Source organism: Trichosurus vulpecula, chromosome 5, assembly GCF_011100635.1.
Source record: "Trichosurus vulpecula isolate mTriVul1 chromosome 5, mTriVul1.pri, whole genome shotgun sequence".
NCBI lineage: Eukaryota > Metazoa > Chordata > Mammalia > Diprotodontia > Phalangeridae > Trichosurus > Trichosurus vulpecula.
In genome coordinates this window covers 300,515,303-300,532,533 of record NC_050577.1, presented here as the reverse complement: position 1 = coordinate 300,532,533, position 17,231 = coordinate 300,515,303, and positions in this window count along the sequence as shown.

Genomic DNA, 17,231 nt, shown 5'->3' with positions numbered 1-17,231 from the left:
GGGGGAGAGCATGTTGGCAGGACTGGAATGGGACGTCAGCCATCAAGCTCGAATCTCCCCAGGATCCATAGGGCTGAGCTTGGCATGGGGCAGGGGTGCTGGGATCAGTACTGGGCCAGACATCGCACCCAAGTTGTCGGGGGGTTGTCACTGCTGTCATCACCATCAACGGTTGGGGACACAGCGACCAGGATGTGGCAGAGGGGTCTCTCTGAGTTCCCTTCAGCCGTCCTGGTGATGGGCCTCTCCGCATTTGGCTGGTTCTGGGAATCAGATGCCAATCTGAAAACTTTCCAGCTTTTCCAGGGCCCTGCAGAGCCTGTGGGCCCCAGCAAAGGCTTCGAGGAGCCTCCTCCACACCGCAGTGTCCCAGGAAGGTGCCCACCTGTGCTGGTAGAAGAACATTCCTCCTTCCAGGAAAGGTCCAGGCCCTGCTCCTCTTATGGTTCCGCTCTAAACCATCCTTTACTGGTCCTCACACACCATGCTACCTTTCTGTTGTTTGACCCTCCTGACAGGTGGGCAAGGCGGGCAGGGAGAGACATGGTGCCCATTTGGCAGTTGGGGAAGCTATGTTTCAGAAAAGCCAAGAGATTTGTCCTGGGTCGCACGGAGATTCAGTGGCAGGGCTGGGCACTAGACTCGAAGCTTTCAAGTCCATGGGGGGCATTCTTTCCATGGCACCAAGCTGCCCTGAGGGAAAGGTGATGGACCATAGCTGAGGAGTCCCAAGAGCACTCAGTCATCATAGGAGCACTTATTAGGCAACAGCTGTATACAGTAACAAGAGCCGGAGGCTGGAGTGACGAAGGCACCAAGCAGCCGTGAAGAAAACACTGCCTTAGGAAATGTGGCTTCTCATCCAGGCACTGACTGGGGAGAGGCAAGTTCACTGCCCTGTCTAAAACCGTTTCCTGTCACAGAAAATTAGGGGGCTGGACTAGAAAGTCACTAACATTCCTTTGAATTCTCGCCTTCCCTGTTCTCAGGCCCCTCCCAGCCCTGTCATCCTCTGGTCTAAGACCCCTTCCAGCTCTGACGTTCCCTGTTCTCAGGCCCCTTCCAGCTCTGATATTCCTTGTTATAGAGTCCTCCCAACTCTGACATTCCCTGTTCTCAGGCCCCTCCCAGCCCTGTCATCCCCTGCTCTAAGCTTCCTCCTAGCTCTGCCATCCCCTGTTCTAGGGCCCTTCCCAGCCCTGACTGTTAGGAATGCAGGTATTCCTCATTCTATATAAACTCAGCCTAGCTGTAACTCACAGAATTGCTGACTCAAGGCATTACTTCATTTTACAGAATTTAAAACTTTAAACTTCCAGCCTCAAATCTCTAGAGCATCAGAGGGGATGCTCAGAGACTGACTAGTCAGAGGGAAGAGTGACCTGGTGGGAGTGAATTCAGCCCCTTGGATGGCTTCAATGCCCAGCGTGACCCGGGACTTCACAGACTGGCCACCAAGTGCTTCTTGTCCCCAGCAGGGTTCAAGTGCTGTGGTCAATACAAAGCCTAATTACTAAATGTTAGAGCTGGGAGGGGCCTCAGAACAGGGGATGTCAGGGTTGGGAGGGGCCTGAGAACAAGGGATGTCAGGGCTGGGAGGGGCCTGAGAACAGGGGATGTCAGAGCTGGGAAGAAGCTTAGAACAGGGGATGGTAGGGCTGGGAGAGGCCTGGGAACAGGGAGAGAGCTTAGATCACAGAAGTGAAAGGGACCTTAGCACATGGATTGTTAGAGCTGGAAGGGATCTTCAAACACATTAGGAACACCAGGGTTCCAGTCCTGCCTCTGGCTATGCCTTTGTGACCTTGGACAAGTCACTAAATCTCCTGGACCTCAGCTTCCCCCTTTCTAAGTGAAGGGCTGGAGCAGATGGCCTCTGCTGCTGCTTCTAGCTCTGGATCAATGATTCCAAGTCACTCCCTTCTCCATGCCTCAGTTTCCTCCTCCGTCAGACTGCAGTAGTAGTCCATGCCCCTGTCCTTGGGCTGGGGGCACCTGAACAGCTGCCCCGGTGCCCTCTGTGGAAGGCCACTCACGCTTGACTCGCGAGGAATGCTGGCTTAGTTCTCAGAGAACTACCATGCTTCCAGAGCCCAGGCAGGAGCAGGTGAGGGTTCCCAGGATGCCCAGCAGGCTCCTGGCAGCAGCCGGGCCCCAGTGCTGGGTGGCTTTCTAGGTCATTACCTACTTGACAGAGAAAGCTTGCCAGGAGGAGCTGAAGGGCTGGGGGGGGCTGTCAGGGGCCATCAGTCAGCTGGGCAGGAGACAGACTGACGCTGGGGTGGGAGGCATCTCCAAGGCACTCCAGGGCCCAGACCCCTCAGGGACAGATAAGGAGGCTGAGGCCCATGTTGGTAACGGAGCTTGCTCAAGGTGGCATGGAGAAGAGGCAGAGGAGCTGGGCTCTGATGCCAGGCCCACCCGCTCCAAAGCCCCTCTCTTTTTCTCACATTGGCAGGTCCTCCGTATGTAAATGGGAGCATACCTATTTCTCTACCTCAGAGTTAAAATCTCTAACGTGAGTGCAGTGGCCTACAAAGTGGGGGCTGTTGGGATCCCCAGTGGGCTGTGACATAAGCCCATTATCCAAAGGGGTAGCCACTGGGAGGGTAGAAACATGGGCTGCATGCCACCTTCCCTCAATGTCAATTTGAGGTCTCATCTCCAAAATAGCCCTTTGTCCCCTTTACTGATCAGCTCCCAACATGTCTGAATTCTAACCACTTCCCCCAGAAAGCCCCCTGGCTGTACAAGCTCCTAACCTCTCCCATTCTGCCCTGGCCTCGGCCACTGAGGGGAGGGTGGTGGCGGTGGAGGGAGGGAGGGTTTACCATCTCATTATAACCTGGGAAACATCCCCAGCAGCTGGTGCAGTGAAATCCTGAACATCCCTCCTGCCCCAGATGTCCTGAGGGGGGGGGGGCCTGCAGCTGGCTCTGTCCCCCCTGGAAAAGCTCTGCTCCCTTGGGCTGGGTCCAGTCATTTGAAGCCCTGCCCCCCTCCCCTTCACAATTCCAACGGGAAAGCCCAGGCCAGGGCAGAATAAGTCAACACGGGTGGGCTTTGATCCTCGTTACAGATGGTTACTTTATTCTACCTTCTCCCCCAAGCCCACCTCTCTTCCCACCATCCTCATTTCTGGCAAGAGCATCACCAACTTCCCAGTCCCTCACAGTCCCTCGACCTGCAGCCATCTTGGACTCCTCCCTCTTGCTCACCTCACATAAACAAGCAGGTGCCAAGTCGTGGGCAGTTAGGAAATGGCCAATCAGAAGACCTCAGTTCAAATCTCTGCCTTTTCCTTAGGCATGACCTTGGCCAAGTCACTTCCCTTCTATGGGACTTGCATCTTTAAAATGAGGAGTTTGGACCAGATGGACCCTGGGCTCCAAATCTATGATCCTAAGCTTGGCCAATGCCACCTCCACAGCTCCTCCAAATCTTCCCCTTTCTCCTTGTTTCTGTGGCCAGGCCTTAGGCCAGACCTTCATCGTCTTGCACCCAGACCTCCAGTCTCTCCTCGTTCTGCTTCGAGCTCCATAGCCACCAAAGGGCTCTCTGAAACCACGGCCCGACCGTGTTACCCTCCCCCGCTCAGTAAACACTAGGATGAAATCTTGCTGCACCTCCACCTCATCCTCGCAAGTTTTACAATATCCATGTTTATTGGCAGGGCCGTATTCGCATGGTACTTGTCCTATGTTGTTATGTAGCATTATTATATTACATAAATTGTCATCGAGGATATAACATAATATGATCACAGACCATAATACAGCACAGCCTTGGTGTTCGGTCGTTTTCAGTCGTGTCTGAGTCTTCGTGACCCCATTGGCACTTTCTTGTCAGTGATACTGAAGGGATTTGCCATTTCCTTCTCCAGCTCATTTTAACAGAGGAAGAAACTGAGACAAACAGGGTCAAGTGACTTGCCCAGGGTCATAGAGCTAGTAAGTGTATGAGATCACAATTGAACTCAGGTCTTCCTGACTGTGCCCCCTATCTGCTGGTAGCATCGTGTACTCTGTACATATGTTGTTAGTGCGTGCTTAACATTTTTTTACTAACAAGATTGTGACCAAAAAAAACTTGGCAGAGTAGATGGGAAGGCAGGCAAGAGTGGGCTCAAGTGTGACCTCTGACACTGGCCGCATGACCCTGGTGAAGTCACTTAACTTTTTAGTGCTGTCAAAACTGGGCCAAAAAGAGTCCAAGCATTTCGAGCTGAAAAGGACTTTAGAGAGTCTTGAATGCCACCCTCCCATTTTAGAGAAGAGGAAACTGAGACCCAGAGGAATTAAGAGACGCATCTGAGGCCACCCAAGGACCAAGTTGGAGGGCTGGAATTCTCACCCAAGACCCATGGTCTGAAACCCGTGGCCTACACTGCTAATCGACTTCTCTTTCTTCCTCTTCCTCCTTCCTCCTCCTTTCCATCTCCAAGACTTGACTCCCATCCTGCTTCCTGGGGGAGCGGGCCAGGGTCCCCTTCATCTAGGAGCCTCTTCCCCTCCGCTTGTTGGGTCCAGTTCCTGGTGACTTGGGAAGCTTCCTCCCCGTCCCCGTCCAAGGCTGTTTCTTGTCCCTGTACTTTTCCCATCTTAAAGTATTAGATAAATGCCAGGTCTCACCGTCATTCACAAGACGACAAAGCTGGAGAGGGGCAGGAACAGGGGCTGTGTTCTCCGGCCCTTCCAGTGCCTGACACAGGAGACACTCCATAAACATGTTCTTGTCTGCCTCCTCTTCCCTCTTGGTCCTCCCTTCCTTCTTTCTTTTCTCCTCCCTCTCCTCTTCTTTCTGTAAGTCACAGAAGCAGAATCACAGAATTGGGGAGTCAGGAGGGAGCTGAGTGGCCCTCTCCACCAGCTGAACGCGGAAGGAATACCCAGCAAGTGATTGGCAGCCCATGCCTGAGCAGAGGCACCTAGTGTAGACGGCTTTTTCAAGGAGGTGGTGGAGAACGGGAGGAAAGAAACAGGATGTTGGCTGGCGTGGGTGATACTGGAGGAACAATCTAGGAAGGGTTTTAGGGACTAGGGGCACTTGGGGGCGGGGCACAGGCTTCAAGAAATAACCCAGCAGATGGAGACTGAAGATTAGTGAGGGAGGGAGAGATCTCTGCTAGAGAAGGTGAGAGGGGTACTTGCAAGGGATGGCTTTGGATAAATTGGCTTATTTCTCTGGTCCTCAGCTTTCCAATCTGTAAAATGGAGATACTGGAATCTCAGAATTCCTGAGGTGGGTAGGCCCCAGGTGGCCTTGGAGACAACACTCATCTCCCAGACGGAATGCTTGTGATAACGGACCTGACAAATGATGGCCCAGCTTGGGTTTGAAGGCTTCAAAGAGGGGGGAAGTCCCCATTCCTTGGTTCAGCCCATTCCACACTGGGATGGCTTGAATTAGGAATGAGCTGAGGTTGAGCCTCAGTGGGCCCCATTGCAACTTTCAGCCACTGCTCCCAGTTCTCGGTCACCTGGGACCAAACAGAGAAAGCTAATTCCTTTTTGCCATGACAATCCTTCCAGTATTTGAATACAGCGTTGGATCCTCTACTCTTCCTTTCCTTCTGGCTACCCTTTACTCCGGCAGGTAGACAATGGTTGTAGCTCCAATGAGAACTTAGGGGAAGAGAAGATGCCAAATCCCTTCTCCCACTGAGGTGAAACCACCAGGAAGCACAGGCTTGCCTCACATTGTGGAACCATGGCACCCCTATAAAGTTGTGGATCAACGGAATTTTCAGAAATGGAATCCTCTTTTAAAATTGTTGGACAGTTTGAGCCCATGGTAAATAAATCCTTTTTATGAAATGCTGAGTCACCTTTTTAGCACGGTTTGTGTGCCAGGATTTCCACAGTGCCACTGTGTTAGAAGAAAGGTCCGGCCTCAGAGTGTGAAGCTGTTCAGCTAGTCCGGGCACAGCAGCCTCCGATCCAAAAGTGAGAACTGAGGGCATCCCTTTCAACTGCAGAAGGGAGCTTTCTCCGAGGAGAATGAGATTACGGCTGGAATTTGTGAGGCAGCTCCTGTGAGGGAGTACCTGAAGCCAAGCACAGGTGCCAGGAGATCCTCTCAGAACAAGAAGGACCAAATGCTGAGCCGGGTCTCTGCTGGCAGGCAGACACTGGGGAGATCAGGGAGCTTTCCCGAGCTCTGTGACAGAGTCACCGATGATAGGGTCGTGGCAGCGCTTTAAGAAAATCACTTTGACTGTGAGTGGGATAGACCAATCAGAAGGCTGTCACAATGATGGAGGCGAGAGGTGATGAGGGATTGGACTCAGGTGGTAGCTGGGAGCGGAGAGGGTTTGGAGGCAAGAGACGCTGGGAACGTAGAAAAGGCAAGATGTGATGAGTGACTGCAGACATGGGGTGAGGGCAAAGGAGGAGTCCAGGAACATGCCACAGTTATGGATCTGAGATACTGGGAGAGGGCTGGGGCCTTGGGAAAGAGGGAAGTCTGGAGGAGAGGAAGAGAATGAAGCCAGCTTTGGACGTGTCGAGGTATCTCTGGGACATCCAGTTTGATATGTCCAACAGGCAGTTAGTGACAGGGGATGGAGTCTGGGGGAGAAACCGAGCTTTGGAATTGGACACTGAGGTCTCGGGCCCATTTACATAGAGATGATCATTAAAAGGGGGGAGAGAGAGAGAAAGAGAGAGGAAGAGAAGAGAGAGAAGAGGTAGGGAGAGAGAGAGAGAAGGAAGGAGAGAGGAGAGAGGGAGGGAGGGAGAGGGAGAGAGAGAGACAGAGACAGAGACGAGAGAGAGAGAGAGAGAGAGAGAGAGAGAGAGAGAGAGAGAGAGAGAGAGAGAGAGAGAGACACAGAGAGAAAGAGAGAGTGAGTGAGTGAGCCAGATCAGAGCCCTGGGAAACACTCACAGTTAGGGAGCATGATATGAATGATGAGCCAGCAAAGGCAGCCAGATTGGAAGGAGGAGAGCCAGGAGGGAGCAGAGTCATGAAAACCCAGAGAAGACGGAATGCTCTGGAGTGCCCAAGGCTACTGAGAGGCCCAGCAGGCCAAGGACAGTCAGCTTTGGTCATTAAGCCATCCCTGGGAACCGAACCGCAGGGAGCATTTCAGCAGATAGAGGAGGCCAGAAGTGGATTGTCAAGGGCTGGGCAGAGGGCAGAGGCAGCTGAGGGCACCAGTCTGGGGCTTTCATGATGTTGGCTGAGAAAAGGGATGATTATAGGATCTAGTGAACATTTCTTTAAGGATGAGGGAGACTTGGGGGTGTTTTCAGGCAATAAAGAAGGAGCCAGTTGAGAGGAGGAGGTCAGAGACCAGAGAGGGGAGGAAGGCTGGAGGGAGCGATCTGCTGGAAAAGGCAGGAGGGAGGGGACCATGGCCCAGTGGAGAAGTTGCCCTCTGGAAAGGAAAGAGCATGTTCTTTGTCTGAGATGAGGAGGAAAGGGGAGGTTGGGGCCTGTCAAGTGAAGAAAATCCATGGTGGAGAGTTGTGGGAGAGGTGAGGTCCTCAGCCCAGGCTTCAGGAGGGCTCTCCACGTGGTCTGGGTCTCTCTCATCCGAGCCAGCCTGTCTCCACCATTCAAGGGCCCATCAGGTTGACATTGGCCCCAGGATACAAGTGGGGTCTCTCGCCTTCCTCCGCAGCACAGCTCTCTCGGCTCAGGAGGGCAGGATAGAGGGCTGAGGTGCCCAGTGGAAGCCAGGGTTCACAAAGCTCCACCCAGCACAGAGTACCATGAACAGAGATCTGCCTCTGAGCTCTCCTGCCCATGCGATGCTGGGTGAGATGCCAGACCTCTCTGGCCATCCTTTTTTCCGATGTCTTGGCATCTCTAAATCTAGCAAAGATTGATTGAAATCAGAGGGGCTCCTCAGAGATCACCAACCTAACCCTGTTTTACAGATGGGGAAACAGAGGTTCAGAGTGCTTGTCAAAAAATGGTCTCTGCCCTCAGGGAACTCACAGTCAGCTGCAGAAGATAACATGTCCATAGACAGATGGAATAAGGTGGCTGGAGAGAGGGAGGGCCAAGTAAAAGCCACGTCTTATTTGCACAGACTGAAGAGACGCCAGGTAATTTGGCGGGAAGGCCCAGGCTAACTTGGGGAATCAGGAGAAGGTGGAGCTTGAGGTGAACCATGAAGGAGAGGAGTAGTTCTGAGAGATGGAAGTGAGGAAGGAGTGCCTTCCAGGTATGGGGCTCAGCCAGTGCAAAAGCAGGGAGGCCGGAGATGGGAGTGCTATCTCGTTTATGCTTGCTGTATTTGTTGTCAAAGTAACTGAATGAACATTTGTTAAACAAGGACCCTGCTCAGCGACGGGGATGCACATCATTTCAGCCTTCAAAGAGCTTCCTTTGTACCGGGTGGCTATATGTAGTGTACAGACAAGTGAGATAGTAGGTGGAAACGTGAGGAGGGAGGAAGGAGCCATCAGCCTTCCTGGTAAGGGCCCTGAGTGTTTTAGGCACACAGGCTGAGGACCAAAGAAGCCGCTGCCCTCCTCCCTCACGATGGTGTCTCCAGATGCCGGCCAGCCTCTCCACAGCTAAGCATCGCAGGCACCCCAGATCATCTCGCATTCCGAGGTTCCTCAGGTAAAAACGGGACACCCAATCTGTTCCCTAGTGTTCCTGACACTCCTGCTGTCTAGCTAGGCCCCTGAAGGCTGGGCTTGGCTCCTCAGCCCTCAGGACTTTCTGCTGGGGCGGCTCCAGTCCCTTCCTTTGGACACAGTCTTTGGGATGCTGAGCACCAGTCCTGAGAGATGTTCCCGAGCTTGGGTTCAAGGTCTCCTGTTGGGTCCTCCAGGGAATCCTGTACCCACTTCCCTTAGCTAGTACCCCCCTTTCTAGTGGTACTGCATTGGCTCAGCCCTTCTGCCTTTTCAGAGTGATTTTACATCATTTTCTCACTAGAACTTCAGAACTCTTGTGAGGGGAGGGCAGGTCCCCATTCAGTCAGCCAATCAGTCATCTTACAAGCACTTACTAGGTGTCCACTCCTTTGGCAGGCACCGTGCTGGAGGCTGGAGATACACACAGACCAAAAGGAAGCCATCCCTGTCCTCATTCCCAACAAGGCTTTAGCCTTTGGTCTCTCCCTCTAACATCAGGCAGTGGCTTCTAAGGCCAGCTCTGAAGCCTGTGTTCCCAGCAGCCTTCCTGGCTCATCATTGAGGGCCCAATGTTGGGCTGCAGGGGCTACCCCAACGTTGCTAAAACGACAACAAAGCCCCTTTCTCTTTCATGGCTGCACGCAAGCGATTCAGCCCCTCATGAGTATCCTTAAAAAACAGGGATGTGAGTTAATTCTCCTACAGAACTCCTAGTGTGGCCAGAGGGCTGTAACCTCAGAAGCTTGGAGGGACCTGGGAGGGTGACTTGCACAGGGTCACACCACCAGGATGGGCCAAAGGCAAGACTGAAATCTAGGTTTCCTGGATCTGGATCCGGATCCAGACTCTGCCCGGGTCCTCCCGCAGTCCCTTAGCTGGGTGGTCCTGGATGGACAGGTCATAGCCCCTTCCTGCCTCAGTATCTGCATTGGTAAAGTGGGGATGAGAAGAGCCACCCCCCCCCAAAGCCCTAAATCAATGCCAGTCGTTGTGACGATTATTGGCAATGTTGGTGTCGTGTCCCCATGGACCGGGAGGTCCATTAGGGCAGAAGGCAGTCCTCTGCACACAGCAGGTGCCTACTCAGTGCTTACTGCCTGAATAAAGGAATGCAGGAAGTGGAAGGCCTCCAAGGTCGAGTCGCTCTCCAGCCCCGGGATCCTCGGGCACTTGGGATCCTGAGGCCTCCCTGACTCTTCCCCCTGGTTACTTCCTCCTTCTTCCAGGCAGGCCAAATTGGAGAGAGGCGTCGCCCCCTCCCCCAGGAGCCAAGACAATACCCACCCACTTGCGCCCCCGCCCCCGCCAGGCCCTGGCACACAAGCACCTCTCGACATTTGCACGCGCGTGCACACTCACACATATGCACACACAAACACACACGCACGCACACACACAAGCGCGCACACACCCTTGTCTTCCTCCTCCAATCAGCAGCCCCTCTCGGCCTCCCGGGCTCCAATCAGCGGAGCGGACGCCGGGCGCGGAGCAGCAGCAGCAGCAGCAGCCGCCGCCGCCGCCGCCGCCGCCGGTCCCGGAGGCCCCGCCCTCCCCGCCCTGGGCCCGTGTGTGGCCCGAGCCCAGCCCGCCGCCCCAGCAGCGCCCGCAGCCTCCGCAGCCCAGCGCGGCCCGTCCTGGGCCGGTCCGGGGCCCGAGGCGGAGGGGGAGGCGTGCGCCAGCGAGCGCCGAGTCACGTGACAACAAAGGATTGGCAACATTTTTGCTACATAGAATTCTGAACCATGTGCGCCCGAGGCCCCGCAGCTTGCGCCGGCCCGGGCTAGAGCGCCCCGCGGAGCCCGAGCGAGCCAGCCCGAGAGGGGACGCGGGCCCGGGCCGCGCGGGAGCCGGAGCCCGAGCGGAGCGAGAGCGCCGAGGGAGCCCAGACTGCCCCGAGGTAAGGAGAGCCGCCTGCACACACACGCGCGCGCGCGCACCAACTTGTGCACGCTCCCAGCGCCCGCGCCGACGCGCACACGGACACACAACCACGCACACAACTTGTGCAAGCTCCCCCCGCGTCTGCCGACTCGCACGTCCACAGAGATTCACAACACAGATGCACGACCTGGGCACGCTCCGGGCATGCACACCAACCACAGCACACGCACTTCTCACAACAGCCACGCACACGACACGTTGCCACATTCGGCAGGACATACCGCAAACACCACTCACACGACCGTGTGAAGCCTTCCGACACACAGCCACACGAACACACGCTCACAACGCGTGGGGCTCCTCCAGGACCCGCCCCCCCCCCCCCCCCGATCGATACCCTGCGTGCGCTCCTCACTCGGTGGTCCGCAGCGACCCCGGCCGAGGCTGGGGGCGAGGGTCGGGGGAGTGTTTGGTTGAATCCCGCCCCCCCCCCCTTCTAGAGAACCGGGTTCCAGTCCGGAGGAACCGAACCGCTTCCTCTAGTGTTTTCTTGTCGAACCCTTTTCTCTGTCTGCCCCCTCAGTCTCTGTCTCGGTCCTAGTCTCTTGTCTCCACCTCTGGGCCCATCTCTCTGTCTCTCTCGCTGTCTCTCTCTCTCTCTCTCTGTGTCTCTGTCTCTGTCTCTCCCCTCCCTCCCCCCCTTTTCCTCCCTTTCTCTCCCTCTCTCTCCTTCTCTCTCTCTTTCTCTCTCTCTGTCTCTCTCTCCCCCACCCCTCTCTCTTTCCCTTCTCTCCCTCTCTCTTCCCCCTCTCCTTCTCTCCCCTCCTCTCTCCTTCTCTCCCTCCCCTCTCCTCTCTCTGTTCCTCCTTCTCCTCCCTCCCTCCTCTTACCTTTCTCTCTCTCTCTCCCTCTCCCTCCCTCCCCCTGTCTCTTTCTCTCTCCGTCTCTCCTTCTCTCTCCTTCTCTCTCCATCTCTCTCTCTCTCTCTCTCTCTCTCTCTCTCTCTCTCTCTCCTCTCTCTCTCTCTCTCTCTCTCTCTCTCCCTCTCCCCTTCTCCCTCCCTCCCTCCCTCTCTCCCTCCCTCCCTTTCTCTCTTCCTCTCCCTCACCCCATCCCCCTCCTCCCCCTCCCTCCCTCTCTTTAGCTCCCTCTTCCCCCTGCACAGTTCTTTCGGGGGATGGGGGTGGGGTGCCGACAAGGGAGAAGGATGACCCGATGTAACCCTCCCCAGCAGTCTCTCCCCTGGAAGGTTTTAGGGGGTTGGGGCAGGACTCACCTCCCCCCCCAGGGTGGGAGTGGGGGGAGAACTTTCCCCCTCTTCAGCCTCTTGGACCATTTCTTCCCTTATGGAACCCCCCACTCCCACCCCGCGGGTAACCTGAGCTCTGGATTCGTAGAAAGGGGTCTGTGGGGAGCAATAGATTGGTGAAAGGGGGGGCCGGGTGGCCTCGTGTCAGTTTCCCAATCATCTAAGACCTCTTTGGCCCCCTCCCTGGGCTGAGCCCTGGGTCCCCTTACACACTCCCAGGTGAGTGAGTGTGTGTGTGTGTGTGTATGTGTGTGTGTGTGTGTGTGTGCGCGCGCGCGCGAGGGCTCGCCATCGTGCCTGCCCCCACCAGCCCCAGGAACTCATTTTTTCCTTCTGTGCAACTCCAGACTCTCCCTTCCCCTTCCCCTCCCCCACCCCCCTTCATGAAGCCGGTTCAGTCAGGGAGAGGGTAAATGGGGTGGAGGGGGAGGCCCCAAAGCTGCTGGTACCTGGGCCCTGCAGCCCCAAGTTATCTGACAATCTGGGAAGGGTTTTTCTTTCCTCCTCTGTGATTTTTTCCATATGTCCACACCTCTCCTGATCTGGGTTCCTCTTTGGAGACCAGCTCTCCCCTGCCCTTTCTTCCCCACTTCTCTCCCTCTCCAGCCTAGTGGGGCTCCCCTTCCCTGGTGATAGGCAGGGTGCCCCGCCAAGTGCTTTGAAGAAGATCAGACCTGCCCAGGAGGAGGCCAGAAAGGGGAGCCACCAGATCTGACATTCCCTGTTCTAAGGCCCCCCTGACATTCCCTGTTCTAAGGTCCCCTCCATGCCTGACTTTACTTGTTGTAGAGCCCCTCCAGCTCTGACTTTCCTTGTTCTCAGGCCCCTCCCAGCCCTGACATCCCCTGTTCTCAGGACCCTCCCAGCCCTGACATCCCCTGTTCTCAGGCCCCTCCCAGGCTGAGAGGTTCTTTAGTACATGGGCTAGACTGGGTGACTAATGAAGCTCTTTCCAACCCCCATCTTCTGTGCTGTTCTGTGTTCTAAGGACCCTCCCTGCTGTGATATTCTCTGGCCTTATGATGCCTCATTTGGTGATGGGAACAACTGATTCTGGAGTAAAGGAATGAGTGAGAGGTGCTTGGACGGAGCCTTTCTTAGGAGATAGGATGCTGTTCATTGGTTAAGGTGATAGACTGCATCATGGGAGGCAGCAAAGAGTAGTAAAGGTGTGGAGGTAGTAAAGTGCCAGGTGGGTTTGGGGGAAGACATGTTGTTTAGAGCTGGGAGGGGCCTTGGGGATCCTCTAGTCCAGGGATTCAGAACCTGGGGCCCTGACTTGGTTTTTAAAAATTGTTTTAATCAAGACTGCTGTATTTCATTGTGGTGGGTCTCCTTTGTAATCCTCAGTATTTTGTACTCTGAAAAGCATGAGTCTGTGAAGGGGCCTGTGACCCAGACAAGGTGATGACCCCTCCTCTAGTCTGATTCCTCAGTGGGAGAGATGGAGAGACTCCCCCAGTGAGTGGCAAGGCTGGGTTCCAGTTCAAGCCTCTGACTCCCAATTTGATGGCCCTGAGGGCAGGCTGTGAGTCAGAATGGTGGATGCTGGGAGGGGAGAATGTCTGTCTGCAAAGGGCCTTGAATGCCAGGGGAAGGAATTTGTATTTGTTCCCATAGCCCTTGGGGAGTGTGGGAAGGGTAGGGTGTGTGTGTGTGTGTGTGTGTGTGTGTGTGTGTGTGTGTGTAAAAAAGAGACGGAGACAGGGATGGAGAGAGAGAGAGAGAGAGAGAAACAGAAATTGGCGATAAAACAGCTGTTGTTATTTTCAGGGCAGTGCGGGGAAGCAGATCGGATCTTATTCCCTGGGTGCATTTGGACCAGTCACCTGGCTCTCTTGGGCATCAGGGTTCCTCCTCAGAAAAATGAAGCCGAGTGACTTCCAGTCTCTGGGCCTTAGTGTCTTCTTCTGTTAAATGAGGGGCTGGACTGGGTGACCTCTGAGTTAGGTCCCTCATGATCCCACCAGAAAGCAGGCAGGAGGCTAGCTTCTCAGTCATTCATTGTCCTTAAATGGCTTGCCTCAGGAAACTCATTGAAAGCCTGGAGTTACTGCCTTCCTGGTGAATGGCACCTGAGGGTGTGTTCACCTAGAATGCCAGACCTCTGGGGCCTCTGGCTCTGCTGCTCCCAGCCCCTCCCTCCTTCCCCCTTCCTCCCTCCCCCCTCCTTCCTTCCTTCCTTCCCTCTCTCCCTCCTTCCCTCTTTCCTTCCTTCTTTCCTTGCCTCCTGCCTTTCTTCCTTCCTCCCTTCTTTCCTCCCTCCCTTCTTCTTTCCTTCCTTCCTTCCTTCCTTCCTTCCTTCCTCCCTTCCTCCCTCCCTTCTTCTTTCCCTTCCTTCCTCCCTCCCTCCCTCACTCTTTCCTTCCTTCTTTCCTTCCTGCCTGTCTGCCTTCCTTCCTTCCTCCCTCCCTCCCTCTCTACCCTCCAGAAGTGGGCCCATCCTGCCCAAGCTGAGGCCAAAGTTTCTTCTTCTGCCTTTGGTTGAGGGGGTCCATAGAAGGGCCAGCAGAGGCCATCTGGTTCAGCTTCTTCCTTTGACAGAAGAGTTGACCGAGGGGCCAGGCAGCTTGCTCCAGGTCGCATGGGCCGTACCTCTTGGACACAGTCCTCAGGCATGAATGAGATCTGCTGTTCTTTCCACAACACCAACCTGCCCATCAAAGACTCACCTACAATGAGGCAGCTGAGCCATCTGGGCACTGTGGTCCCTTCTCCATCCATTAGAATAACTCATAGTAATAAAATATTTTCCCCATGACAAAGAAATTGATCCACGATGCCCCTATGACCTGGAAAAAAGGAATTTCTTTTTATTCAAGTAACTGCTGATAGGAAACCAGAATGGGGGCCTCCTGCCAGCCCCGGCGTGAGCACACCTTCCCTGCTTCAGCTGGGCTTCCTTCCCTTAATGCAACCCACTTGCAGATTCCTGGAGGATGGGCTCTATGGCTCTGCTTAGTAAACTGGGCCTGGTCCACTGAGCCTGCCTGGGGATGGTTTGGGGAGGGGGAATTGGAGGCCCTGTCCAAGGTCCCACAGGTGGCAGAGTGGAGTTTTGAACCCAGGTCTCTTCCCTTTTTCATTGTACTGCCTCATGTCTTTGGAATGCCAGGACCCAGGCTGGTGTGCTCTTGGCTTGGATTTCCCAGCCAGTCAATCAACAAGCCCTCATGAAGCTCAGGCTTATGGGCCAGGCACTGTGCCAAGAGCTAACGATAGAAATTCAAAGCCAAAGCAGTCCCTGCCCTCAAGGAGCTTATCTGGTGATCAAGAAATGCCCCTTGATCGGAATTGGAGTCAGAGAAGCCAGGTTCCAATCCAGCTCCTCCCTTTGACTTGCAGTATTATCACCACAGTGACCCTAGGCAAGTCACAGGCCCTCAGTTTCCCCATCAGTAAAATGGACTTGCCGGAGGAACCTTCCCGCTCCAAGAAGCCTCCTTGGATTCCGTTCAGATTCAGACTGTTGGAGGGAGCAGGGGGCAACGTGGGGGATTGGACCAGGGCAGAAGAAGGACCTTTTCTGAGCATGCCAGTCCGTCCCTGTGGGGCTGTCTAGCTCCTGCCCTTCTCCCCAAGCTAGGCCTCCCTTCCTCAAAGCAGGTCCTGTCCCCCGGCTCTCCAGGCTGCCTCAGTATTTGTTCAAGAGCCGGTTTGGCCAGTGGAGCTCCCAGGTGAGAGCTCTGCCCCTCCCCCTCCTTCCCTTCCCCATAGTCATTCCTGTTCCTGGAAGGCTTTTCTGGAGGAAGCTGATGAGCTGGCTGGCAGCCAGGGAATGGGGTTTGGTGGCTCTGAGGCCTGTTCTCGCACCTCTCTGGGGGTGGGGACTGACTGGCAGGTCCTGAGCTGGTCATCTGCCTGGTGGCTGGATTCATAGGCTCATAGCTTTTAGAGCTGTGAAGCACGGTTGAACCCTTTTGTTGTACCCAGGAGAGAGCTTAGGCCTGGAGGTGGGCCGAGAATCGCCCAAAGGGCCCAGAGCTGTTTGGTTTTCAGAGCCAGGTCACAGGTTTAATTCTCCTAACCTGACCTCTTGCCAACAGCCCAGCCCAGGGTCACCCAGCTAGTCGCTCAGAGGCAGGCGCAGGCCTCTCTAATGAAGGCTGAAGACACTTTGGAGCTGGACCCTGGAGGCCATACTCGGGATCCTGATCCAGATCTCTCTGTTGCCTCCAGAGGACAGGGTGCTGGGGAGCTGCAGAGGGCTGTGGGAAGGGCTGGCCATGAGCCTACATGACTGCCTGGGTCTGAGGAGGCGCCTGGAGCTCAGTAACTGAATTGAAGGCTAGGTTGTTTTTCAAGTGCCCAGCAAGCTCTGGGCCTTCTCCCTGCCTGCTTCCCAAGATGCCCAAGCACAAAGGCCCCTCCCTGAGGAGAGATCGAATGCCAGGGTCAGAGAAGAGCTCCAGCCCCGATGCAGGACTTGGCAGGTGAAGACTAACCACACAGGGATTTCCCCTCTGCCCAGAGTGGATTTTCAAGATGAATCTGCCAGGATTTACCGTTTCCTTGCTGAGGAGAGTGGTGGCACTGGAAAGACCCTGTCTTTCCTGAGGCTGCACTGTCCTTCTGTGAACAGTAAGGGGTGGGGGTGGGGGGGGTAGAGCTGAGCTCTAAGGCCCCTCCCAGCTCTGCCCCTGTTCCGGATCCCAGGATGCCCTTCCAACTCTAAAGCCTAAAGTCCTGCCTGCTCCAGGCAGCCTTCCCCCAGCCCTCCTGGTCCTGTGTCTCCCCTCATCAGTTACCTGTTCTAGAGCTTGCCTTGTGTGTCTGTTTGTCCCTGGTCTCTCCCCTGGGGTCAGAGGCTCCTTGAGAGCCGGGCCTGGCTGTCGGCTTAGCCCAGGGCCTCACATGTATTGGATGGATGGGTGGATGCTATCTATTTAAATGATGCGGGGGGGGGGGGGGGTCCGCCCTTTAGGGAGCCCCTGCCTGCCTTCCTTCCCATCTGTGCCTCATCCCCCCTCCCCTGCCTCCCAAGGCCTTGCTTCTTCCTCTCTGATGTGAGGCTGCCAGTGTAGACGCTCCGAGCTCTGGGCTCCTCTCCTCTCATCCCCCCTCCCCCAGGCCTCCCACTTTAATAAATTCTCTTTGCCACCATTTTGCTAATGATTTGGGAACTCTGCTTTAATTAATGAGGGCTGTTCTTCCCAGCCCATCTGCCTCTCCTGCTTGATCTCCTGCTGAGAGCCCCAAGGTCGCCTCTGGAGGGCTTGGCGCCTAGGTGGGGGGTTGGCCCTGGTGTTTATCCTGTGATATCACAGACAAAACCCCCCCCCCCCATGACCTCTGTTACCTGCTGAGGTACAAGGCGGGATGGAGGGAGGGAGGAGGGCCGGGAGAGCTAATCTAGGGAGCATCTAAATTATCTGTAAGGGCTTCAGAGGCCATCTTGTCCACCCTCATCATTTCACAGAGGAGGTAAACTGAGGCCCAGG